Source organism: Heliangelus exortis, chromosome 13 (assembly GCF_036169615.1).
Source record: "Heliangelus exortis chromosome 13, bHelExo1.hap1, whole genome shotgun sequence".
Lineage (NCBI taxonomy): Eukaryota > Metazoa > Chordata > Aves > Apodiformes > Trochilidae > Heliangelus > Heliangelus exortis.
The window spans coordinates 14,518,503-14,533,502 of record NC_092434.1 but is presented as its reverse complement, the minus strand read 5'-3'; the positions used below and the strand labels follow the sequence as shown (position 1 = coordinate 14,533,502).

Here is a 15,000-nt window from a genome sequence, read left to right as displayed (position 1 = left end):
ATTTTTAGACAAAATTTACTTGTATCACATACTCAGGCCATTACAAGCAATGGAAAGAATATGTTTCTGTGCAGAGATGTATCAGTCAGTACAGAGGTTTTTGTGGAACTTCCTATGTTATTCTATAGCTGTCCAATTTTAACCATGCAGTGCATAATGCAAAATACCCCTCAGCCTAGGCTGTGCCTGCTTTGTTTTTGGCTTTTGTGGAAGATCAATCTCTATTAGGAGATCTATTATCATCACTTATGTTTTACTACAATGAAATAAGTAGGCAGTTGTTTGGCCTAATAGCTCTTAGTTTGATTGCTAGAAGTAGGAAATCAATGCAGGGTGAAAAGTAGAAACATTTTTAATAACTTACACTTCAGATACGAGATCCCCAAGTTATTATACATTATAAGGTTAAGACCTCTTGAAAGAATCCTAGCTAGTTAAATATTTAAAACTCCTGAGTAAGAACACATGCACTAATGAGCTTCAAGCTACTAAATACCAGAATCTAGGGGGAGACATCGTGTCTTATATTAGGAAGTATTAGTGAGTATAAACTGGCCATGAGAAATGTTTAATTAAGAATTAGATTGATATGGGGAAAGCAGAGAAAGAAACATCACCAAATATACTTGGTCATCACAGTTAAAAGCTGGATTTGTCTTTGCAGGAAGAGGAGCAAATGAAAACAGCCTTGGATGATACCAAGGGGATATGTGACATTGTACCCTGACCCTCCCAATGGCCATGTCTGCAGCCCTGGGAGAGCTGTTGGACACCTCATACTGAACGTGGATGCAGCTTTCTACTTAGGTATCTATTTCACAAACATCAGGTAGCAAGTTGCCTTAGATTTTTGATGAGTTCTACTAATTTAATAATAGTTGTTCTGGGATGAAATCTATAATGCAATTGCCAAGGTCTTTACATGTCTTGCAATTCCCCTGCCCCAAATAAGAAAAGGAAAAACTTCAAAATTCTTTTAATCTCTTCTCTTGTGATCTTTGAAATCAGAAACGTAAGATGGTAAGAAACCTGTTAATTGTATCTGGCCATGTGAAGTTTGCTATCTTAAGAAGAACTGACATGTTGCAATTCAAAGGGTAAGAAGTGAAGTTGTAATTGGCAGTAAAAATTGGCTTAATCTGATTAAGCACCAAGTAATATTAAGTCTCAACACACAAATATTGTAGAAGGTTTGCTGCAGTGTGTGAGCACATATGTATTTTATGTAAAATAGCCTCAGTCTGTCTCCTCTCTGAAACCTGTGAGTTCGAGTGGGTAAACAGCTCGTAGCAACAGATGAAAAGCTGATGAAGTTCAGACTTCCAGTTCAAAGGTTTCAGCAGTGTGTGAAACGACAATCTCAGGTTGTTTGTGTTTCCAAGCTCCAGAGTATTTGAGTTGTTTGCTCACCTATGGATGCTCTCCATTATCTTATTCCTGGTTGTGTTCGTCAGGCAAGCAAGCCTGCTGGCTGCAGATGTATTTCATAAGGCAACTTCAGTAAAATTTATTTCACCTGCCTCATAATGCCCTGCCTTGCCCCCCTGGAAGATCAGAAATATTTTGGTTTAATTGATGAGGATAAATTACAGCAGCACAAAGCTAGCATCCTCCTCATTGTGCACACATCTCCTGCTGCTTGGTCAGCACAGGTCCACGATTCCATTTTTAAATCAAATTATGCTTGTGATAATATTGTCTTGAGCTTACAGTTACTGACATGGATATTGACAAAGGCTTAGCCAGTATTTTAATAAGAAAACAAAATACAGGAAATACTCTAGAGTTTCCAGGTGCATCATTAACAAGACGCCTTGGAGGGCTGAGACTGCCAGCCAGCACAGGGAATGCATCACAGTTCGTCATACAACTTAAACTTCTTTTGACATCTAGTTATGTCGAAATGTGACTGATCACCTAGGGGTCCAGGCTCCTGTGAGGGAAAAGTTCACTGACAGACAGCGAACGAAGCTGATCTTAAATGAGAATCAAGAGAAAGCAGCATTCCAGTGCCTGACAGTCTGCAGCTGCTACCTGGGTCTGCCTAACGAAGACGAGCCTGCTCTGCTGAACAGTTATATTAGCATCTGTATGCTTCTGTCTCATTATCACACATCTGCCCACCTTTATTCCAATGAAGCTTCTTCTGATCTGACAGCTCAGGCATTGCCAGTGAATAGATATTATGGGAGCCGGGTACAGCAGCTTAGGGTGTTGGCTTTTATTTTCTAAAGACTGTTGTACAGTTTGACAGTATAATGCCAGAGAGGTAAAGATGATAATTAACATATTGGGCAGTTTCTAAACAAAGCTGAGACAGTTCTGCTGGCAAAAGTGCTGTTGCTGGAGCAGTATTGTTTGCACTCTAGAAACATCAAAGGTTTGCAAGAGCATGAACAGGTACAGCCTGGTCCCCATGCCACAGAGGGGAAGTTTTGGGGCTTTGGCCCACACCTAATACTGTAAAGCCTTTGGTGTGCTTGAAGAGCCTGCAGTGTGAGTTCAAAATCTCTGTTTGCTCAGGCAAAATGTCTTTCAGCATTTGAGAAGAGGTGAAAAGGTGTGTGCAGAGAGAAAGAGGCTTTGGGTCTTTCTGCTTGCTTGAATTTATTTCTACCCCCCAGCACAAAGCTAAGTGCTCATGTGAGCTTCACAGAGCTCCTATTTGAATGGAGATTTAAGCCTTCTAAGTTGGAAGATCACATATGGGATTTTCTGGAAATGCAAAAAAAACACATGATGGAGGTTTCATCATTTGTCTGCTCAGTAATACACTAGAAAAGCTTGCTTTAATAAAAAAAACAAGCAAACAAAGAAGAAATAGTATTTGGAGCCCAGGTGGGCTGAGCTTTGGTGACTGAAGGAGGGGATGGTCATATTCTCCTCTGCAGCTCTGAGAAAAGAAATATAGAGCTGCAGTGGATTACTACACTTTGCTTTCAGTTTTCACCAGGTGCCAGAGTCTGGATATTTGGGAGAGTGGTGGCCTTGAATGGCAACTTGGCTTCATAATGGCTATGAAGCACTTTAGGAAAACATAGCCTTTAAACACCAGCAAGCTTCTTTGCATTGTTGAGAAAAACAGTGAATGGCACTGCAGCAAGAGCATCCCTGAAACTGTGGTTTGTTGGAGCCTTGGTTTATATTTAAAAGACATAAATAATAACCTTGAGCCCTCTCCCCACAAACAAACTCGTAGCCAAAGGCCAGACCCTCAGCTGGTTTGAATGAGTTGCTTTTCTGTTGCTGTGGAAATAGGTGGGTGCAGAGATTTGAGCCCTAAATTTCTAAGAAGTTACGGACTTTCCTCATTTTATTCAGGGCCTTTAGTTCACTGCTTTTTTTTTCTTTGTTCTCCAGAGCACAGGGTGTCCATGAATTAATGTTGAAATTACTGCTCTTTTGCAACAATGCAATCAAAGTCATTTCAGCATCCGTGCTGATAAAGTGAGCAGAGCTTGTTCAGATTGGCCTCTGAGACCCGTGCTCAGCACCACAAAGTTGGAATGCAAAATACGAGATTCGTTTGGAAAAAAAAAGAAAAGAAAAAAAAAAAGATAGAAGCCGTTGTCATTCATTCTAAAAAGGCATTACAGGCTGCCGACGCTGTAGAGAAAAATAGGAGATGTTGACCTTTTTATTATAGACTTTTCTGTGGTGTTGCCCTCCTTTTCCTGCCTCCCCCCGCACCTCCGCTCCCGCACACACCCGCACGCCCGCGCGTGCTCTTCAGCTCTGTGTTATCTCAAATAATTACCCTGCGCTTCTGGCTGTCCCCAGTGACTTCTGCTGCTAAAAAAGCTACTCATTGTCGGTGAGTGAAGAGGGATTTCAAACCTGCTTCTTGTGGCCCAGCAACAGCTCTTAATTAACCACTCAGGTATTGAGCCGCCTCCTCGCCCGGCTCCCATCCATATGGCAGGAACATGTCCGCAGTGATAATCACTGAAGAAAAATATTGTATCAAAAAAAAAGGGCTCGCAGAACAGAAAGCTTGTGCAAATTATTTTTAATGATTCTCCTCTTGTGAGCCCGATTATTTGTTATTTCAAGCAGGGCTGGGGTGGGACGTGCCCTCCCCTTCAGCCAGCCAGAGCCTGCTCCTCAGCCCCACTGCAAAGCCAGCACCCAGGGAACTGGGGGAGGCCCTTCAGGCAGTCTAAAAACCTTTAGTTCCCTATGATTTCTCTAATCCTTTGTTTCTAGTGCTCCTCGCTTTTCTACGTGCTGGATGTGCACGTTTCCTGTGAGCCAGGTACTTGAAAAACTTGCAGCCTTGACACAGACTCCCAGACTTTTTTCCTTTCCCCTTGGTTTATAGAAAAGAAAACGGTGGTTTGAGTTTATACATCTAATTAAAAATGAAGTTGCATTTACATTTTAAAACCTTGCATACACCAGCATACTGTGTCAAAAGATATTATGTATGATTTTACTTTGTGACAGAAACCATTACATTTAAAAATTCATTACAGCAAGGTTAGTTAGACACATGATGGATGCAGCTTTAATCCTGCCATATATTATTACAGTTAAAATGTAAATGATGAAAAATATTTTGTGCTTATCAGCGTTTATGTGGAAATGTGTTTTACAGTGATATATGGTGTTATATTTCTATTATTATGATGAGAAAGAATGAAATACAAAAAGACTAAGTGTTTATTAAAACATGGTTACTTGTGATAAAATATTCTTGTTGTACATGACTTTAAACATATTTACTGAGGGCATTTGTCCAAAACAACTGTGAAATGTGTTTACTATGCAAATCATTCTTTGTAATTTTTTCCCCTCTTACTGACTATAGCTTTTTAATAGCCTAATGTTGAAGCTATGTAAATATATTTTTATTATTTTCCATTTCAGAAGCAGGGGGGGTGATAAGGTCTGAGTGTTTACACACATGCACATATTCAGATAGATGGAAGCATATGTAGAAAGCCAGACAGTAAAATGATCCTAGCAACAATCCTTTTCCCTTTCTATCTGCTCTCATTTCAGCCTCTCAAAGCCAACCTTGCTCACAGGCAGCTGCTCCCTGCTCCAGCACAGCCTCTCAGCACATGCAGATCTGCAAGGGAACACATGGTCCTCTTGATGCCAGAGGGATTTAACACCTTGCATAACTCAACCTTGAACTCAGGGCTCCCACCCTTGCATGGGAGAGTCATCCCCTGGCCAGGGGAACTGAGGTTTGTGATTTTTTTTTTCCCCAAGGAAGGCTACTTTTCCATTGTGCTTGTGCTTCAGAAGAGCCCTGATGAGCAAATCTGTACAGGGTCCTCCCAACTCGAGGGGTAACCAGTTCTGAGGTCAGTATTGCAAATCCCTGAGCTAAGTTTAAGTATTTGTGCTTCAACAGTGACCCTTCAAGAAGTGTTTCTGGCACTAAGGGCCTGGTCTCCACCTGCAGAATCCAATGTAATCTTGAGCAGAACAACACAAAGGTGTGAAAGCCATTAAGTGACTTGTCCAGCATCCCACAGGAAGTCTGAGAGAGAAATAAAAACTTGAAGATCCTGAAACTTGGGAATTTAGCCATTGTGTGTATGGATTCTGCTGTGTGATTTGTCTGCTGGGTTTTCTGTGTTTCAGGTTTGCTCTCCCACTCCTTCCACTGGCCCTGGCTGACCACTGTGTGATTCCAGGATGAAGTAAGATTCAATGTTTTTTTTATATGATTCCTGTAATTCCTCCAGTTTACATTGCTATCTCTTAAAAAAAAAAAAATCATATTGGAGTTTGGCATGATTTAGTAATTAGACTGAGATTGCTTCTAGGCATATGAAGCTGAGCCCATCTTTAGCAAGTCCCATGCACTTACTAAAAATCTAAGTAACTCAAAATATTTGAATATTTGTTTGTGCCTAAGAGCATATATGCCTTTCAGTCCTTAATGCCTTCCTTTGGCTATGAACATAAGCAGGAGACCTGCTGCTTGTAGTTCACTAAAGTGGCTATTTCCTTATAACCTTCCTCTTGTAACAATGTTTATTCAGTTATCAAGGAAGAAATAGCATTTGTCCACACAGTTACAATTACCCAATTTGTTGTATAAATTATTACTTTTTTTTTTCTCATCTCATGCTGATGACAGAATCATTTAATAGAGTTTCAGTTGCTTAAGCTTGAAAATTGGTTCCACATTCTCCCTTTTTTTAGTTTTCCTCCCTAGGGTGAGTGCAACTCAGCCTAAATACAATTTCTACCCACCCTCCCTTTTTTTTTTTCTTTTTTTTTTTTTTTTTTCAAACATCTGCTTGTATGAGGATGTTGTTGTGTACATTAGCACTGTAGAGTTTAGCACCCTTCAGGACTACCTCTGCCTCTTGGCTTCCTCATTCCCGGGGCCAATCATAATATATCAGGAACTGTAGATATTTCCTATCTCAGCACTCTCCATAACTCTTTTGCTCAGCTGTCTGAAGCTGTTTTCTTTAGGAAGTCCAAAGCAAGGGGGGCTGCTTGACCTGGCATCAGTCCTATTTATAAGAATAAACCCTCTCCCCTGTACACCTTTGGAGCTTTGGCATGCAGGGGTCACATCCGTTCAAATGAAATGCTGTAGCGCCCGTGACGGAACAGGGCCACCTAACCTTTATTGTCCCCTCTCCCCTTTTGTTTGAAGTTATCCAACCTACTCAGCTGATTTTCTTCAAAGCTAAGGTTACAGGATTTGCAACTGTGTGCTCGCCACGTAATTAATTAGGAAGGAAAAAACAGCTATTATCACACGTACTGGATTTTTTTTTTTTTTTTGGCGACATGTTTGTTTGTTTGTTTAAAAGAAGCATTTGCTTTAAAATTTTTCCTCCCCTGCTGTTTCTGCTGAAATAAATGCCAGTCAGGCTTGTTTGCTTAGTATAGGAGTTACTGTGTGGTTGTAGGAAGAAATTATGTATGGAGCAGCCATCTCATTTCCAGCCTGTGATCTAAGGACTTTTCTTAGAAGTAATGCCATTTCTGCTTCCATGGTGCTGGAAATGTCACCAAGTTATGATCTTCCCACTCAGGAGTCAACTTGGTTGCCTGTGAAATCTGTTTATTTTGGTTTTAAGTCTAAGGATATTTGCTGAAAGCAGGATTATCACTTTGTAGGCCACCAACAGCTGCTGAAAAGCAGGGCATAAAAGTTTTTTTTATGTCTTTAATAACCCACTTAATGATGGAGCAAAGCACATTATTCACAATAAAATAGGCTGGCATAATCTCACTCCAGTGCATGGTGTCAGGGAATTAAGAAACATCTGCTATGCCACAAAATAACATTGTATATACTATGTACATTAAAAACATGTGTTTACACATGTGTATATTATAGACATTATTTAAAATGTCTCAGTGGAATTCTACTCTTTTTAATTGCATTTAGAAAACAGTGAAATGGTTAAATGATGGTACTCCTGAATCTGAGTTTTATATGTTTGTGGCTGTTGCTAATTATAATAGCAGGGACAGAATGCAACATCATTTTATTTGTAAAGACAGAAAGACAGGGCTTTGAGTCTTGAAACTGGGGTTCAAAAATCTATTTTTAGCCTCCAAAGAAGTGACCTAATTTTGTGAAGCACAAAGCATTCTTGGGTTCTTGACTTGATGAGAGTGTTGGTTGCTCAGCAACTCTGGAAAATCAGGCCAGTATTTCAGTGCCTAAATGCAGATTTTTATTTACAAGTAAGGCATCTGAATTTGCAGCATTTATCCATAGGAATAATTTGCATTATTCCTGCACTCAGAAGGGTGCTGCAGAGGAGAGGAGAGCCACTGCCTCTGCTTTGGAGAACTCCAAGTGACCAAATATTCCTTCCCTCCCTCTGCAGTTGGGATGCAGGAGTCTATGGCAGTGGCTCCCAAGCAGCAGAGTATGTAAACATGTCTTTAAATTTAAGCGTGTGAGATGTAAGTGGAACTACTTGCATCTTAAAATTAAATACATGTTTCACTAGATCAGGCCAGATGGTTTTACATGCTCAAAAGTGACATTTACAAGGTCACATAAGAAGTGTTTGACAGAGCCAGGAACTGAAACCAGATCTCCTGAGTGCCAACCCAGTGCCTTAATTTTGTTCCCATTCCCATCCTTTCTTTTTTTTTTTTTTTTTTTTTTTAATTTTTTTTATGGCATGTTTCTCTTCAATGCAAACAAAAAGGAAAAAAAAAAAATCAATCCACTAAGGGGACAATTAAATTGTGGGTTTTTTTAGAAGGGCTGAGAATCCAAGTGCCACTGTTTAATAGATTAGCACTTCCATCTTTTCAGAAAGGCAGATATTTTTATAGACTTCTAAAAAATTGTGTTTCTTCTATCTTACAAGAATGTAAGCAATCTGTTTTCATTTTGTAGGTGGCCCACCCAATTAAGAAGTTATAAGTTAATAAAATTTCTATGCAGATTTATGTGAACTGGATGAAATCTCCCAGTATCTGAATGTTAATCTGTTGGAAAATAGCTGGTACTGGAATAACTCAACGTCATACAGCAGGACACACTAACAGTAGTTCTCTCATTGACATTTTCCCCACAAGTGCCAAAACAAACATGAGAAACTACTACAGGGAAAAAAAACCCATGAACTACTGGAAAGGCAACTGTGATTTTAACTGTTATTTTAACTGTTTCTTTGGATTCGGCTAAATCTCAGCTCTCACTAATTTATATCTTTCCTTGGTAGCTCTATCCTTGTGAATTATCTTGGGTGCATTTAGTTTAATCTGTCTTTGGTAGCTCTGTTCATGGAACACACCTTTGTTCTTTGCAGTCTCCCATTCTGCCTCAGGTTTTAATGCCTCTTTCTGTACTTCTCTCACTCAAATCCATACCTCAGCACCATGAGGAAGCACACCAGGTTAAATACTTTTTTTTTTCACTAACATTTGTTGATCAAAGCCTTACCCTATGAATGAAAAAAGAGGAAGCAACATCCTTACCTTCTCATGGGAGCCTCTTAGTACACCAGCAAATTGCAAAAGGTAAGATGTGAGCCTTTTATGCAGTGACCTCTGGTTGTGTCTGGCTGGGCTCTGTGGTTCACTGTCTCTTGTGTTTAATGGATCTGCTGTGCATGGAGTTAGCATATCATATTTAAATGAAACTAATTTTTCAGAGTTTTTGTAAACTATAAGGTTCATTTAAATGAATGCACCCACTCACCTGTGGGGTCTGAGGAGCAGGCTTCCTTTATTCCTCTTGAGGGTATGACAAGTATCATCACTCCAAGCAGCCCAGCTCCAACAGAGCTCCATGGGACTTGTGGCCAAGGCACTGCAGGTGATGAGCTGGCAGGAGGAGGGACCCTGTGAGGCCACAGGGCTGTCACCAAGGCCAGGGTGGAGGGTTTGGGGCTGCAGGCAGAAACTGCTGACCATGAGCAAGACATCAACGCTGAGGCACTGCTGGTTCAGGCTCCCTCAGCTGCCTGACTCCCAGGCATGGGTCAGCATATGGAGCTTGTGAATGCTTTAAGGTGGGAGAGTTTTTAGCAAAAGCAGTGGAATTCGGGCACAAGTAGACCCTGTAGGGCTCAGGGTTACAGGACACAGGTAGCTTCCTCACAGTGCATCTCAACTTTTGAGAAAATCTTCCTTTGCTAGAAAATAATTTTTATGCACTTTAGAGCTTAAAGTTTTAATAGAGATAGAATGTTGATGTAGACCTGTTTTTTGACTTTTTTGTACCATATTAGGAAATGAAAGCTTTGAATCTTTCAAAGAAAGTGTCCTTTAACTTGTTGGATTGATTTCCTCTGCAGTGAAGACTACCTGGCTCATTATGTGCCTGAAGGATCCCTGCAGAAGGACCCTATGCTAAGCAGTCTTGCAAGATCTGCTGAACGTCAGCTTCTCACTCAGGACAACCACACATCTCCTGCCAGAGAGTGGACACAGAATCTGTTAAACAGGTATGCATCTGGCCTTTTCCAGTTTGCTCTTTGGGTTTTTTTCAATCTGAACCTGAGCCTACACTGTCCATGGTAAGAGGATCAGATCAAATGTCCTGTCTAGGGAAGACACTGTTCCTGTCCTCCAGCAGCAGACACTTAGGAAAGAGACCAGAGAAGGGTGTCTAGATGAAGCAGCTTCCATAGCTCATCTTCCCAGCTTTCTGCATCCAGCAGCTCTGATTTAGGTGAGCCAGAGCTGGTATCCTGACTGCTTTTTATAGGCCTTAATAGAGTTTTCCCCGCCTCCCCATCCATTACTTTGCATAATCACCTTTTATTGCCAGGTACAATTTTGATATTCACAACATCCTGGGGCACTGAATTCCACAGTTTCACTGTGTTGTGTGAACATGCACTGAGTTCTTAAATTCTTGCTCCAATTAGTTTTTCCATGACACTGTTGATCTTATCAGCCCACTTTTCATCCTCTGCACTTTCTTCAGGTTGTAGAATCATCCTGTATTTAGATGCTCCTCAGAAGCACTCCCATATCTTTAAAACATACCAAACCTCAATTGACATAAGCTGAAATAAATTATTTACTTTTGGGATAAAATGGGCACATACTACTGCCTTTAATGATACGCAGTACACTCTTGAGAAATACCACTAAAAGGGGAAATACAAAGAGCAGATTAAACTCCAATTCCTTTCAAAGGGTAGGGATTGCAGATCTGAGATGAAGGTATTGGTGTCTCCCTGGATTCCCCATATAGCTGCAAAAATCCAGAACCTTCCTATGTGTTCCTCTGTGCTTGGTAGATTGGCTGGAATTTTCTTCAGATTTGTGTGGGGAAGTTCTTGGACATAAAATCAAGATCTAAATCTGTCAGACAAGAGATTTGATTTCAAGCTTTAAAAATAGCAACACACTTGGTTTTATGTGGTTTTAGCCAGCTCTTTTAGTTGTGGGCTTCTTGATTCCTGCATTCTGACACTTACTGGGAGAACTGGAAAGCTCACCTCAGCATAAGCAGCTACTGCATCTTCTTGCAGAGGGTAAACAGCCAGTGTTATTAGTAGATGAGCAAGAAAGGTAGATCAATATAAAGAAATACCACTCTCATTCACTATTCCCTTTGTCACTGCCAGGCCTCAGAATTTTTCAGCTCACTTCTGTCAGTAAGAATTTACTTCCAGCCCAAGGAGCTGGGCCAGATTATTCCCAGGCTGCAGTAGATACTGATCAGCATGTAAGCTGGCTTGGGCAGATGTGTAAGAAAATAAAATTTAAGATCACAGCAACTTAAATGCTGCTTGGGTTTATAATGTCCACATCAGTATTAGGCAGCTTGGCAACAAAAGTGGCCAAAAGGCATCTCCTTCTGCTGCAGTGCTTGGTGATCACATCAGTTTGGGTAGACAGAGCAGGTGTAACTTTGTCATTAGCTGAATGAACACCTACCTCAGGCCCAGAGCTGTGAAGGCTTCTGGAAATATTCACAGGAGGCAGCTTGGGGGATTAAACTCTATTTAGCACCTTCCCTTCCCCACTACCATGCCATTATTTCACTTGTGGAGCTGTTTCCTCCCCCCAGCACCTTGGGCTTATCCTTGCATCCCCTAATGGCCCAATGCCTTCAGGAAGCTGTGGCAGACACCAAACGTGCCTCCTTGTCACTGTCATCACCAATGGCTTCCTTAGTGGAAATAATCATCCACATTATAAGTGTTGCTGTTGGGACAGAAGCCTGGAGGTCTCTGAGAGCCTGGGCAGCAAAAGGGTTTGAACCCAGTGAGGGGGAAAGATGCAAACATTTCCTTGAGAAAATTGCACTTTGCTTTGCACTTTGCTTCCTGTGCACACACATTTTCTGTTGAGCAGAGGCCTGGGCCTTTCACCTGTGCCCTGAGACACTGTTTGCACACAGGGATGCTCAGGTCTGTGCTTGAGGACCTCACTCCCTCAGTGCAGGTTTGGAGGTAGCCACAGTTCAACTTCTAAACTTATAAGCAGAGATAGTTAAATGATAAAAGAGTTGCTTCTCATCAGTGACATGGCATCACCTACCCACTCACAGAATAAGATATGGCAGCTTAGTCTGAGGTTTAAATGAGGTCACAGTGCAACAACTTTAGACACCTGGATAATTTTGTCATTTACCTTGCATCCCCACAGCCCTTCCACCTCCTCCAGGAGCCCAGGCAGAGCCCAGTCAGGAGGTGCTGGCAGCCAGCACTTGAGGCCACCTTGTCAGTGGCTGCAGCTTTGTTTAGGTGGGCATATGTGGATGTAATCCCCCAAAGGAGGGCAAGTAAGTGCTGCAGACCCATTGAGCTACCCCCCCTGCCTTGCTGGCACCAGCTGAGCAGCACCATGTCAGAAACAAATATTTTACTTATTTCCAGGATTTCAAAGCAAAACTTGAATGTTTGCTTTTCTTTCCTTATGATTCCATGTCCATGCACCCACAAATAATCCATCATACAGTCCCACTGCCTGCTGTACATGGAGCCTGGAAGGGCTCTGAATTAGTTCAAATGCTTCCATGCAAAAATGTCATTTTTCACACATTCTAATTCCATAGATGGCTGTAAATGTTCTGAACTCCTTTGTAGGTATAAACATTCCTAATGAGTTAAAACAAACAAACTGTTTGTGCAGTTAAATTACCCAACGATTACCTGACAAAGCATCAGCAGCATGGGGTCCTTTATGGGTCAGAGCTGAGCTGGATTTTAGGCCTAAGAATTTTCCCATTTTTGACCAGAAGGAGAGAATTATTCTTTTGGGCAACAACTCTTAACTGAAATCTGGAAAAAGGAACATGAGATGCAGCCAGACAGCTCCAAAAGGAGCCTGTTTGTCCCTTAATCTGAAGCAAAGCAAAACCCCATCCCTGTTCCTTTGGGACCAGGGCCACTTGTCCCACATCAAGACCCTCAGCCTCAGCCTGGTGAGCAAGGTCCTTGTCCTGACAGCTCAGCCCAGTCTCAGGGAACGGCTGTGGCTCTGTCCCTGGCTGTCCCCATGCACTGTGTGTTGGGTGGGCAGCCCCCCATGTCACTGACCCCATGTCACCTCTCCCCAGAGCCCCAGCAGAGCAAGGGCTGCACAGGGCAGCTCCATGGGATATGGGGCAGTGACACACTGTGACACTGCTCCCCAGGAAATATGGGCCAGCTCCTTGTTGGCCTTGGAGATGCTCCCAAGGTAGTGTGGCAACCCCACAGTGTTCCCAGCCCACCCTGGTGGCCAAGGGGACTGTGAGGGTGGCACTGCCACTGCTCCCTGTGTGGTCCTGCAGAACCAGAGTCATGGTGGCTGCCAGTAATGAGGAAAACTGGTGTGTTTTCCTTTTGTTTCCTTTTAAATAAACTTCCAGTCCTTCATCTAGCAGGCTGGAGTCCAGACTTGACAGCCCAATGAGTAACGAGGTGCAACAAAGGACAGGATGTAGAATTAGGAGGTCAGGGCTGAAGGTTGCCCCAAATTCAATCTCTAGGCTGGGCATGTTACATCCCTTCCCACCTCTCCTCCTCTTCAGCATCCCCTGTGCCATCATTCTCAGATGCTGGGCACAGGTGCTGCTTACCCAAGTGATGGCCAAGCCAGCAAGCCTGGGGAGCCCCAGAGGGTGGTACCCCTCAGCCCCTGGGCCCTTTCTGGGGCCACCTCAGGAGACTTTAATCCACCTCTGCTCCTCACCTGACCCTATGGAGGGGCATTGTCCTGCTCAGCTGCACATATAGGGGTGAGACAGACATGTCTGTAGGTGTCTATACAGGATGATAAATAATTACAAATATTAAGGTATTTTAAAATAGCCTTAAAACAGGCTTAAAATTTTCAGTCTCTTCGAAATAAAGTCAAAATGCTGTTCTATATCTTTTCCAATTTTATATACCCTTGCTTGGTTCTTCCTTGTGCCCCTCTCCATCGAAAGGCAGCTGATCAGGTGAATACCTCTCTACCTGCAAACGACATCCTTGCTCTTCTACTATTCACTGCAAAAATGCAACATGGTTGTGTTAGGCTGATACATATTGCAAATTTCTTTTCTGACTTCTCCCTTTTACATAGATGTACACAGAGTAAAGTCAGTTTGCCTTCACTTTTCTTTACTGTTCTCTGTCTTGACCCTTTGCAGTTGTTACTGTTCTCTATCTTGACCCTATTTACCTCCTTTACGGGGGATCCTCATGGTCCAGTGCATTGGAGCTGGAGCAAAACCCTGACTGTGGGGTTTTTGGTGTTGGATTGTTGGATTCTGTGTGTTGTTGTCAAAACTCGGGCTCTAACCTTTTATTTTATTGACTCCCTGAGCTCAGACCTCTGGGCTCCAGGTGACCCCACACCACAGTTATGTACTATCTTAACACAGGAAAGTACTGAAACACTAAATGTAGGTAAAAGACTTGTTTTCTATAGTAGGATAGCTTATCTCTTAGAATTTGTGAAGCAAATCATGTTCTCCTAATGATTCTGGTGACATTTTGTGCACATTGCTGAGATCCCCTTTGTTTTGGTACCTTTTGTTAAGCATTAATTTCCTTTTGATACCTTTTCTAACCTTTCAGCCTAGCTCAAACCAGGTTTCAGCATGAGAAGCCCAGACTTATTACCATGTGCTAAGGATACTAAATAATTTTTCCTGCTGCATGTATTATTGGCAAAGTTTGTGACCACGGCTGAAAAAACCAGTGCATGCCCTACACATGCATTTATTCATCATCTAAATTATTTTTGGCAGCAAATAAGAAGCTGTGCTGATTAAAATTTAAGAGTTAACTCAAGTTCAAGATTCTTTAACCAGCTCACCTTGGCTCAGGTGTCCCTCTGCTTGCCAATAGTCTTTAACAGGCATCAAGGAAAATTATTTAGTCAGCAAATTCTGTTGTTTCCATGGTGACCACAGGTGGCCTTGTGCTTGCCTCCTCCACAGATGAACAGATAAAAGGTCACTGGTACTGATGGCACCTGGAAGAAATAAGTTCAGGCTGTTTTCTGGACTTCTGTGCCTGTGCAGGACAGGGATGAAGTCAGGACTTCAGCAGTGTCAAAAACCCTTTGGGTTTATGCCACTGCAGCTTCTCCACATGTTTAAGTGCATTT

At 42.1% G+C, this 15,000-nt stretch overlaps 3 long non-coding RNA genes across 3 annotated transcripts in view; 2 read left to right on the top strand and 1 right to left on the bottom strand.

Moving 5' to 3' along the window:
• Positions 1–5,142, top strand: part of LOC139802121 (uncharacterized) — a 15,202-nt gene extending 10,060 nt beyond the window's left edge. The window contains exons 4-5 of the long non-coding RNA XR_011728518.1: positions 665–807; positions 5,005–5,142. This is a non-coding gene — a long non-coding RNA (uncharacterized lncRNA). The remainder of the gene's footprint in view (positions 1–664; positions 808–5,004) is intronic.
• The window catches only part of LOC139802123 (uncharacterized), a 16,535-nt gene extending 7,477 nt beyond the window's left edge, over positions 1–9,058 (bottom strand). Inside the window, exon 1 of the long non-coding RNA XR_011728520.1 lies at positions 8,932–9,058. This is a non-coding gene — a long non-coding RNA (uncharacterized lncRNA). The remainder of the gene's footprint in view (positions 1–8,931) is intronic.
• The window catches only part of LOC139802122 (uncharacterized), a 16,491-nt gene continuing 6,643 nt past the window's right edge, over positions 5,153–15,000 (top strand). The window contains exons 1-4 of the long non-coding RNA XR_011728519.1: positions 5,153–5,195; positions 5,599–5,657; positions 8,891–8,973; positions 9,753–9,902. This is a non-coding gene — a long non-coding RNA (uncharacterized lncRNA). The remainder of the gene's footprint in view (positions 5,196–5,598; positions 5,658–8,890; positions 8,974–9,752; positions 9,903–15,000) is intronic.